This window comes from Lathyrus oleraceus, chromosome 2, assembly GCF_024323335.1.
Source record: "Lathyrus oleraceus cultivar Zhongwan6 chromosome 2, CAAS_Psat_ZW6_1.0, whole genome shotgun sequence".
Taxonomy (NCBI): Eukaryota; Viridiplantae; Streptophyta; class Magnoliopsida; order Fabales; family Fabaceae; genus Lathyrus; species Lathyrus oleraceus.
In genome coordinates this window covers 212,846,505-212,858,963 of record NC_066580.1, presented here as the reverse complement: position 1 = coordinate 212,858,963, position 12,459 = coordinate 212,846,505, and positions in this window count along the sequence as shown.

Sequence of the window (12,459 nt, the reverse complement as noted above, 5' to 3'; positions counted from 1 at the left end):
CTGGCCTGAATGCCACTTCGGTCTGAATACCGGAAACTTTCATGCCTGTCAGCATCGGCAGAAATAGGGAAAATGATAATTGAGGCGGCAAGTGGGCCAACGACCCCTGTTGGGAATAATAAAGTTAAGTCATGAACAATCTTTAGTCTGAGTACTAGAAACAACTTCTGCCTTATCACTTGTGATACCGAGAATGCCTTATGCTTTACATGCGTATGTTTGAATTTTTCAATGGCGTAATGCTCCATGAAAATGGAAATGCTATGCAATTTGGGAGGATGCAATGCAATATGATTCTACATACAGGGATGCGAAATGCTTGATTAGAGAGAACGCCAAGCTGAGGCAAGGAATTCTGCTGGGGAAATGATCACCATCTTCTGGACCCTGGCAAGGCTGTTGGAGATGCACAGCACAAAGAACTCTGTGGGGGAAATGACCCGCCACACGGTGTTCTGGAAAAAAAATACCGAGGCTCTGACTGGGGAGAGAATGACACTGGAAACTTGCTGCTGAGGAAAGCGATAATGGTTCTGGCAAACACCGATACGGTACCGAGATTCTGCTTCAAGGAAAGAGACCATGGGTCTAGCGTCGAGATCATCGATCTGGCATCGAACTCTGAGGAGCAGCCGCTTCTGCTGGGAAGATACAGTCTGGCACTGTTAACTCCATTGGGGATATACAGTCTGACACTGTGAACTCCGCTGGGGATATACAGTCTGACACTGTCGACTCTACTAGTGAATGTATAATCTGAAACAAATGCTTGGGGAAGTACAGCAGTGAGAGCCTGCTGGGGATTGAAGAATCCAACGCTCGGACCAGCTCTGCAGGGATAAGATACCAAATTCCAACTGTTGAGGAAAAACATCCGTGATCATTTGATGGGGACCTTAAGGAAATGCCCCGAGTGTACCTGTTCTGAATAGACGATCCAAAGTGCTTAAAATTTACAACAATTTTCAATGTTTATTAAGCACGTACCTGTAAAGCTCTTATGTTTCATGATGCAATGTTTATCAAAAACTCGGACGTCATTTTTGCAAACAAAACAGTAAAATGAAAATGAACACAGAGATGTACTGAATAACATGATTTTATTGATTGAGTGGCCTCTGAATACGTATTTACATCATGAAGCAATCCCTGGAAAGAGGTAATTGCACAACAGATAAAAATAGAAATTAATCTAATGGCAATGTGAAATGGATTTCTATCGGGTTCCAATTCTGCTATGATTCGCTCGTCTTCAAGATCCTCCAGATGATCAGCTTTCCGAAAAAGGTGATTGGACTGTTTCCTATCCTTCGGAAGTTTCCGGTTATCGACACGAGATGATATTCAGAACTACTCAGAATGCAACCATTCGCTTAATCCCTAAATTTTGCCTGGATCGCCCTTTTGGGTTTTCGATCCACCAGGATACCCATTTTTGCCTAAGTTGCCTTTTCAGGTTTTCAACTTACCGGGTGTACAATCTTTTCATTTTTTAATCCCTAACTTTTTCCTGAACCTTTTTCATTTTCTTGGTTCGCCGGGATGCCCATTTTTTGCCTGGACTATTCTTTTTATCGTCCTGCGGGTCTATTTTATGCGAAGTATTTTTTAACTGCGTCTGAGTTCACAGGGGAAGTGAAGTTTTCACCATCCATAGTTGCAAGCATTAAGGCTCCACCATCAAAAATCTTTGTGACAATATACGGTCCATCATAGTTAGGAGTCCACTTGCCCCTGTAATCTGCCTGAGGAGGAAGGATCCTTTTCAACACCAAATCTCCGACTTGGAAACATCGAGGATGCACTTTCTGATCAAAGGCTCTCTTCATCCGACTTTGATACAACTGCCCATGACAAATGGCTTCCATTCGCTTCTCTTCGATAAGACTCAACTCATTGAACCTTGTCCGAACCCATTCAGCTTTGTCTAACTTGACATCCAGCAGGACTCTTAGAGAAGGAATCTCCACTTCAACAGGTAGGACTGCTTCCATACCATACACAAGGGAATAAGGGGTTGCCCCAGTTGATGTACGTACTAAAGTAAGGGGTTCCCAATCTCTGTACGTAACAACCATCTTCTGCACAATCTTCTTTATGTTCTTATTTGCTTCCTCAATAGCACCGTTCATCTTAGGACGATAAGGGGAAGAATTATGATGTTGAATGTTGAAGTTCTTGCACAACTCCTTCATCACTTTGTTATTGAGATTAGAACCGTTATCAGTAATGATTCTTTCGGGAATCCCATAACGATAAATAATATCTTTCTTAATGAATCGGGAAACCACATGTCTGGTGACCTTTGCAAATGACGCTGCTTCGACCCACTTGGTGAAATAGTCGATGGCAACAAGGATGAAGCGATGCCCGTTGGAAGCAGTCGGCTCAATCTTTCCAATCATATCAATGCCCCACATAGCAAACTGCCACGGCGAAGACATCACATTCAGAGGATTTGGCGGCACATGCACCTTATCAGCATAAATCTGGCATTTATGACACTTCTGAGCATATTTGAAACAATCAGATTCCATGGTCATCCAGTAATAACCCGCTCTCAACAATTTCTTAGCCATTGCATGTCCGTCGGCATGAGTACTAAAGGAGCCTTCATGAACTTCCTGCATTAACATGTCAGCTTCGTGTCTATCCACACATCTGAGCAAAACCATGTTGAAGTTCCTCTTATACAGCACATCGTCTTTCTTCAAGAAGAAACTTCCTGCCAATCTTCTCAAAGTCTTTCTATCATTGTTGGATGCCCCTGCAGGGTACTCTTGATTCTTCAGAAAGCACTTGATGTCGTGATACCAGGGCTTGTCATTAACTACCACTTCAGCAGCAAACACATACGCGGCCCTATCAAGGCGCATAACATTAATCCTGGGAACATGGTTCCACCGAATCACCTTGATCATGGAGGATAGAGTAGCAAGAGCATCTGCCCTCTGGTTCTCGTCACGAGGTATATGATATAGCTTTATTGGTGTGAAGAAAGTCAACAATCTTCTCGTGTAATCTCTGTAGGGGACCATATTAGGCTGGAGAGTATTCCAATCACCATTCACTTGATTGATCACTAGAGCTGAATCTCTAAAGATGTCCAGAGTCTTGATTCTCAAATCAATGGCTTGCTCAATACCCAAGATACATGCCTCATACTCAGCTTCATTATTGGTGCATTCAAAAGTCAGACGATCGGTGAAAGGCATGTGGGCACCTTTCGGAGTGGTAATGACAGCACCAATTCCACTTCCTTTGGCATTAACGGCCCCATCAAACATTAAAGTCCATTTTTCATCTGGATCAGGTCCCTCCTCAACAATTGGCTCTTCACAGTCTTTCATCTTGAGGAACATGATGTCTTCATCCGAAAAATCAAACTTCATCGGCTCATAATCATCAATCGGCTGCTGAGCAAGATAGTCTGACAGAATACTCCCTTTGATGGCTTTCTGGGATGTACACTGGATGTCGTACTCTGTCAGTACCATTTGCCAACGAGCAACCCTTCCGGTGAGAGCTGGATTCTTAAATATATACTTGACTGGATCCATTTTGGAGATCAGTAAGGTTGTGTGAGTCAGCATGTATTATCTCAATCGATTAGCAGCCCATGCAAGTGCACAACATGTCTTTTCAAGCATTGAGTATCTCGACTCGCAATCTGTGAATTTTTTACACAGGTAGTAGATGGTATGCTCTTTCCTACCTGTCTCGTCGTGTTGACCGAGAACATAACCCATGGAATTATCAAGTACTGTCAAATACATAATCAGCGGTCTCCCTGGGACTGGAGGCATAAGGATTGGAGGATTCTGCAAATACTCTTTTATCTTCTCGAAATCCCTTTGGCAATTATCATTCCACCCGATGGCCTGATATTTTCTCAACAATTTGAATATTGTCTCACACGTGGCTCTTAGGTGAGAGATGAACCTTGCAATGTAGTTCAACCTTCCTAAGAAACCACAAACTTGTTTTTTTGTTCTTGGCTCAGGCATTTCTTGTATCGCTTTCACTTTGGCCGGATCCACCTCAATCCCTTTTTCACTAACAATAAAACCCAGCAGTTTTTCAGATCTCACCCCGAAAGTACACTTGTTCGGATTAAGCCTCAGCTTGAATTTCCTCAAACGCTCAAACAGTTTCTTCAAATTCACCAGACGTTCTTCTTCCGTATGAGATTTGGCAATCATATCATCAACATAAACCTCGATTTCATGATGAATCATATCATGGAAAAGAGTTACCATAGCTCGTTGATATGTTGCCCCAACATTTTTCAGACCAAACGGCATCACCTTGTAGTAGAAGGTGCCCCATGGGGTTATGAAAGTTGTCTTCTCCATGTCTTCTGGTGCCATCTTAATTTGATTATAGCCAGAAAAGCCATCCATAAAGGAGAATATCGAGAACTGAGCCGTGTTATCCACCAAAACGTCGATGTGAGGTAATGGGAAATCATCTTTAGGACTAACTCTGTTCAGATCCCGGTAGTCGACACACATCCGTACCTTTCCATCCTTCTTAGGTACTGGAACGATATTTGCAACCCATGGCGGATAATTTATAACTGCTAGAAACCCTGCATCCAACTGTTTTTGCACTTCTTCCTTTATCTTGACAGCCATCTTTGGTCTTGTTCTTCTGAGCTTCTGCTTGACCGGAGGACAATCCTCTTTGAGAGGCAAACGGTGTACCACAATGTCTATGTCAAGCCCTGGCATGTCCTGATAAGACCAAGCGAATATGTCAACATACTCTTGTAGCAATTCAATCAGCCCATTCTTCACATTATCTTCCAAAGCAACCCCTATCTTGATTTCTCTCTTGGCGTCCTCGGTGCCGAGATTAATCACTTCAACAGACTCTTGATGTGGTTGAATGACCCTTTCCTCCTGTTTTAATAACCTGGCATGTTCTTCAGGGAGTTCACAGTCTTCATCACCCTCTTCTTCAACTTGAAAGATTGGATTTTCGAAGTCGAAACGAGCCATAGCAGAACTGTTATCAATAGGATCCGGTGACGTGCATCTGCATGAGTGATGGTATGTGCTTTTGAGTGTGAACAAGAAGTGGAAACTAAACAAAACATTGCCAAATGTATTTTTTTATATTTTTGATTTTTGAAAACTGCAAAAATAGAAAGACAGTGAACAAAATATTTGAATGCAAAAAGACGTCCTTTATTTATGATAAAAAATGCAGGTATCCACATAGATGAGCCCTACAATGAGTCATCACACCCTGGGCGGAACGTAAGACTTGGATATGCATGAATAAACAAATAAAATTACTCTTTAAGAAGAGTGACTTGGATAATCTCTTCAGAAGACCAGTTGTGGAGAACTTCACCCGGGACCCTTGGACGCACTCAGTTGTCAATGTCGCAATCACTATCCCCATCTTCTTTGTTGATTGCAGAGACCTGGCCGTACTGAATGATGCCAGCACTAGAGAAAGTAATCGGCCCCTGACGAGTCTAAGGCGTTGAAGTTGTAGAAGTCAATGTCGGCTGATACCCAATCCCAAACTTGTCTTCCTTTACAAGTAAATCCACCAGACGTCCCCAACCGGGAGCAACACCTGAATTTACCAAGGCCTGTGCCTGCTTGAAGGACGACAAAGAGGCACCTGCTTCAACCTCTTCCACTGGAGCTGCATCCTTGACTTGAACTGCCTCAAAGGCCTGACACAGGGTCTCATGAATCTCACCTTCTACCTCTACATACTTGAATGTAGACAGGTTACTGACCAGAATATCCTCTTCACCACAGACAATGATAATTCTTCCGTTGACCGAGAACTTGATCTTCTGATGCAAGGTCGAGGAGACTGCCCCAGCATTGTGGATCCAAGGACGACCCAACAAGCAGCTATACGAAGGACTGATATCCATCACATAGAATACGGTGTTAAAGGTTTTTGATCCAATCTGAATTGGCAATTCTACCTCTCCGAACACCGACCTCTTAGAACCATCGAAGGCTCTTACCACAAGATTGGAAGGCTTCAAGATCAAACCTTCTACATCTAACCTTAACATGGCTATCTTGGGTAGCACATTGAGAGAGGAACCTGTATCCACCAGAACATGGGATAGCACAGTGTCTTTACACTCCATCGAGATGTGCAAAGCCTTGTTATGATCGCGTCCAGCTGGCGTCAAGTCAGAATCAGTAAAACCCAACCCGTTTCTTGTATGAACATTTGCAACGATCCCTTCTAGTTGGTTCACTGAGATCTCCTGAGGCACATATGCAGCATTAAGGACCTTCAGGAGTGCCTCCATGTGTGCCTCCGAACACAGCAGCAGTGAGAGAATAGATATCTTGGATGGCGTCTGAATCAACTAATCGACTACCTTGTAATCGCTTTTCTTTATAATTCTCAAAAGTTCGTCCACATCCTTCGCAAAAGAAGGCTTAGATCCAGCCTATGGTGCAGAGGTACCCTCATTCACAACTTGCTTGCCTTTGGCCTTCGCCGCGGTGTCAGCACTATCAGGTTGGGTAACCGGTGGTGAGAACAGTCTACCACTTCTGGTGAATCGCCCGATTCCACCAACATTGTCCACTGCAGGATCTTTTATCTCAATTCCAGGTTCAGACTTCTGATCCTGCACCTCTTCTACTTTCAGTGGCTGCTCTACTCCATGATCATGCGTGTACACACTCCCCTCGTAATGCCAAAGAATGGCCCTTTCGCTGGTGAAAGGTAAAGGACCAGGGGTCGTGATGGTCATAGTGGATTGATGTGGTCGCACTAGTGGTACCGGTTGCGCTACTGGCGCACTGATCTGAGCGGTCGGGTAGAAAATTGTGATAGTGGCAATGTCACAGTCATACTCAGAAATCTTATTTATTGAAGTACAAACATCCGAAACATCGGAATCAAGTTCAGCAAGTACATCAGAATCAAACACCATGTTTGGAATATCAGCAACAGCATCAGAAAAATTAATTACATCATTGGGAATTACAAAATCAGCAGGAACAACATTTGTAAAATCTTCAGCATCTTCAGGAAAGAGAGGATCAACATCTGCATTCTCAACAACCCCTTCAACAACCCCTTCAACAGACCTTTGGGCAGATAAGTCTTCAGCTTGGAGGATACCATCGTCAAGTAAGGCCTGGATACCCTGCTGCAGCTTCACGCAACCCCCGCTCTGTGCAACACAACCCAAACAACCGCTCCCACAGCCGAGGAAAAAATCTACCTTTAGCAAGTATTCTTTGATTTCTAATAGCGGAGTCTTCAGCTTCAACACCTCCTTGACTAATTTGACTTCTCCTTCAACTATGTTAACATTTGCTCTACCATGTTGTGGCATAGGATTGTTGACAACATTAAGATACGGCGCAAAGTTAATGTCTCTGTTGATAAGCAGGTCCGTTACCCTGTTGTTGTTGGTATTGATTTTGTTGACGTTGAGGTTGTTGTTGTTGCACTGGTGCTTCAGCCGGAATGGTCACTGCTGCAACATAAGGCTGTTGATGGTAATTCTGAAAAAGTTATTCCTGCGGTTACCCCTGCTCTGATGAGAAGATATGGCATTTGCATCCCCTTCTCTCCTCTTTTGTCCTCCTAAGAACGACTTCTTTGACCCCGAAGATGATCCAACCCCATTTTGGATCTTACATGTCTTCAAGTAGTTCTCCACCCTCTCACCGGTAGAGACCACATAAGCAAAATTCGAGGCGTTACAACCCACCAGACGCTCCAAATAAGATCCAGACAGTGTGTTCATAAACATGTTGGCCATCTCTTTTTCCAACATCGGAGGCTGAACACGGGAAGCCATCTCTCTCCAGCGTTGAGCGTACTCTTTGAAGCACTCGTTGCTCTTGAGAGACATATTTTGGAGTTGAGTCCTGTCAGGTGCCATATCCGTATTGTACTGATATTGCCTCACAAAGGCCTCGGCCAAGTCTCTCCAGTAGCGAATATGGGCTCTGTCTAGCCTTATATATCACTCCAAGGATGCCCCCGCTAGGCTGTCCTGGAAGAAGTACATGAGCAACTTCGCATCATCAGAATACGCGATCATCTTGCGGAAGTAAGCTTGTACATGAGTCTTCGGGCAAGAGTTGCCATTGTACTTATCAAACACGGGGACTTTGAATTTTGGCGGAACTCTCACGCCTAGGACCACCCCCAAGTCAGCAACATCCACACCAAGAGCATTCTGCCCTTCCACAGTTTTCAACCTCTCTTCTAGTCTCCGAAACATAGGGTCCATACCGTGGCCCATGCCAAAGTCCTCCTGAAGCGGGGGGAATTGATCCTCCTGATCATCATGGATGGGTTGTTGACTAAGGTTTCCATGTGGGATTGGGATAGGCCCCGGTCCATTAGGCCCATTAGCCTCTCCAGCAGGAGGATCAGCCACAACCTTCGGTTGAGTAGTAGGGGGATTCCCCTGTACCAACAATCTAATCTCCTGCTGTCCCTGAGCCACTCCTTGGACCACTTCCATGAACTGATTCATGTGAATCCTCATCTCAGCGAGCTCTGCTTGTAAACCTTCCATTGCTCTTTGTTGATTCCTCCGGGTACCGTATCGGTGAATGCTTGTGTCAGCTATCCTAATAGTGGAATACCAAACAAGACGAGAACACTGCGGCGGTACCTATTTGTAACACCCCAAAATTTGCCCTCCTCATTCATGCATTCATTTAGCATTTCATATTGCATTTCATCATGTCAATCAGAATTAGATCCAAGAAACTTTATTTAAAAAAATAAAAAAAAAACGAAAAATTAAACGAATAAATAAATAAATAAATAAATAAATAAATAAATAAATAAAAATAAATAAATAAATAAAGAAAAATAAATAAATAAATAAATAAATAAAAATAATAATAATAAAATAAATAAAATATAATAGAAAAAACTTGGACTTGGACCTCTCTCATTTGAGCCAACAAAGCCATGAAAATCAGGTTATAAAAGAGGGAGATCAGACAGAAAAAGGAAGAGAAGCAAAATACTCTGAGGTTTCCTTGAAACAAAACCCTGGACAAAACATGGAGAGGAACCTGACAGAGAACTCAGAGCAACCCCCATCTCACGCAAACCCTAACATTTCAATCGGTCTCTCCCATCAGGTTTGCCTCATTCCCATAATTTTATGCTCTTAATTTGGATCATCTGAATGTATGAGGTATAATGGATGAATTTCATTATGTTTTTGCCCACGGGTTTAATTATGCATGAATGGGTGAAACCTATGCCTTGAATGTTTAATCACATGATTTCTGAAATGTATGCCACAGGGTTTGAGGTTTCTGAAACCATACTGTTATCCATGAAAAAAATGCTTATCGTGTTTCACTAACCCTTTTGTTGAGTTTTTATGAGGACTCATAGACTCTTGCAGAGATGGTTTGCATGGTTTTCCCACTTTATTTGTGGGATACCCCCTGGAGGTTCATTCCGATTACCTGTACTGACTCACCTTTCTTTGATGGCATTAGCTTGGGAGATCCCTGGGTTTCTTACTCCTTTAATTGTTGTTACTTCAGATCTTTATCCGTGTGGTACTTTTATCTCTTTTCCGCATTTTAACGCTTTCTTAGCTGGAGGACCTCGATAGGAGGCATTCGTTTTCTTTTGTTTATTTACTTTTGAGCCCCTTGTTGGCACATTTACTTTATACATATTTGTTTTGTATGTGTTCGTATCCCAGCAGGTAGCGCGGTTCCTTTGTCAAGGACTGCCTTTTTTCCCTTGAGCATCCCAAACCCTAAAACCCAAAGCAACACGTTAACTCTTTCTACTACAGGCGAGTAAGTCTCCAAAGGTCGAGCATCCGGTAGATTGCGTAGTGACTTTGTTCGTCCAAAACCCAATCCATAACCCCGTAGTTAGCCGAACTACGGCTTGCTCTGATTCTCATTCCAGATGAGATACGTAGGCATAAGACGCGATGTCTTAGCGAGCACACATCCCCCCAACCCATAGGTCAGCCGAGCTACGAAGACTCTGATTCTCATATTCAGATGAGATACGTATGCAGTGGATGCGACATCCGCGCGAGTCATTTTCATTTAACCCTTTTTTTTTGGTAAACAGTACAAGATAAACTCACACCCTTTAGACAAGAACTACACAAGTGGATCCCGTAGAGTGCTACGGATGCGTAGGGGTGCTAATACCTTCCCTTTGCATAACCGACTCCCGAACCCAAGATTTGGTTGCGAGACCCCGTCTTGTCCTTTCCTTTTTTCAGGTTTACTTCCAGCGTTTCCTTTCCCTCCTTTGGGATGAATAACGCACGGTGGCGACTCTTCTGTCATTTTCTTTCGCCGGTTGTTTTTTCGCGCACTGTATTTTTCAGGTTGCGACAGCTGGCGACTCTGCTGGGGATTGAAAGAAGTTGACCTCTTGCTGGTCCATCTTCCCTAAGCGAGTCCCTCCTAGCTTGTGTGATTTCTTGTTTATTGGGTGTTCATGCTTTTGTACCTTTATTTGCTTACCTGCTTGCATGCATCTGTTGTATCTGTTGGATCTGTTTGTTTGTTTGTTGGGATGGGGTGTTCTATGAGAGATAAGCCCATTACCCAGGCTTGAGTGTACACACAGGTTTTAGAATGGATAATCATGAGGCTTGCGTGGCGTGTTGCTACGTTATGTCGTTCGTGAAGAACCACACCCAGACGAGGTTTCTTTTGGATATATTATGTCTTACGGGTGTTCCGTAACGACAGGATGTTCCTTTAGAAATCGTCGACTCTGGTGACCATTTCCCGAGAACTCAGTCGAGGCCTCTCCTCCGAGACGTGATTATGTTAGCTCTGGTGGGCGCATTCTCGCTGCTTAATCCGAGGATCCCGAGACTGGGAACTTGCTATTAGGATGTCCTGTTGAGGGGAGTCAATGGAGGTGTTTTGTCCCGTAATAATACCAAACCTTCAGTGGTAAACGTATTATTCGCGACTGAAGGGCTGAAGCTGACGAACTTCTGTTCTTAGAACCTACCAGTGAGGGGCGGGCTAAATTCAGGAAACCTTAATCTCCAACCAACCCGGTTTTCTGGAGCAGAGTTTTGGTCTTGTATTATATTCCTCAGTGAATTTCTCTCCAGGCAGTGCAACCTGACAGATGTTCAAGCGGATCCATCAATTCTGATTGACATGCCTTTGCATTGCATAACATCATCTGCATATTTGCATCCAACATCTCATGCTTATTCATTTGCAGGGTATTCCCTTTCAAAATGGGGGTGCCTTAAAACTGAACAAGCAGTGCATCGCATACCATGCATATTAACCCTTGTCTGTTTTGCAGGTGTCACCGCAGTGTCTAATGTTTGTTCCCTGTATCAGGCAGTTATTGGTCCCAAGCGAGTCCACAGGTACCCGACAAAGGAAAATCGTCCACAGCTAGCGATGGACCAAGTACAGAAGGAGCTGGTTGATATGCGTGAAAGGATGGATCAGTTCATGACATTGATGACTGGTATGGCAGAAGGCCAGGAAAAGCTGAGGGAATTGGTTGAGCAACCGAGACCCGATCCGGAGGTGGAGATACCAAATGCTGAGGGAAACCCTGGTAACCCTGGGGACGTTGATAACCCTGTGAACACTGGTAACGCGGGTAACGCAAATGCTGATGGAAACCCGGGTAGTGTTGGCAACACAGGGAATGTTGGAAATGGTATTGGCGGAAGGTACAATGTGAATCAAGGAATTCGGATTAACGGGTGCCCCGTTACTGAAGATTATCAGTATGATCAATTTTCTTTGCACGACGAGGCCCTCGAGACCACTCGCCGTATGGATGAGCTTGCTGAGAAGCTCAAATCTTTGGAGTCTCAAAATTCCTTAGGCTTTGATGTCACAAATCTTGGTCTGGTTCGGGGAGTAAGGATTCCTCACAAGTTCAAACCCCCTACTTTTGAGAAATACAACGGGGCTTCTTGCCCATGCACTCATCTCCAATCTTATCTGGGAAGGTTGGGAGCTCACACGGAAGATGAAAAGCTGTGGATGTACTATTTTGAAGACAGTCTAATTGGAGCTTCTCGTGAATGGTATTCTTATTTGTCTCGTACTACCATCAAGAACTAGAAAGACTTGGCAGAGGCTTTTGTCAAGCAAAATCAATACAACTTGGACATGGCTCCAAATCGGACCTTAATGCAAGGTATGTCTCAGACTGCCAAGGAAACCTTTAGAGAGTATGCTCAGCATTGGAGACAGATTGTTGCGTCCGTCCAACCCCCTATGTCTGAAAGGGAGATGGCGGACATGTTCATGAACACTCTTCAAGGCAATTATATTGAGAGATTGGCTGCTTGCCCGTCAATCAGCTTTGCAGAGATAGTAATTGCTGGAGAAAGAATCGAGAGTCTGTTGAAGATGGGCTGAATTCAAGACAATAGTGCTTCCAACTCATCAGGTCCCAAGAGACCGTTTGCTGGTAACGGTCAGCGAAGAAAAG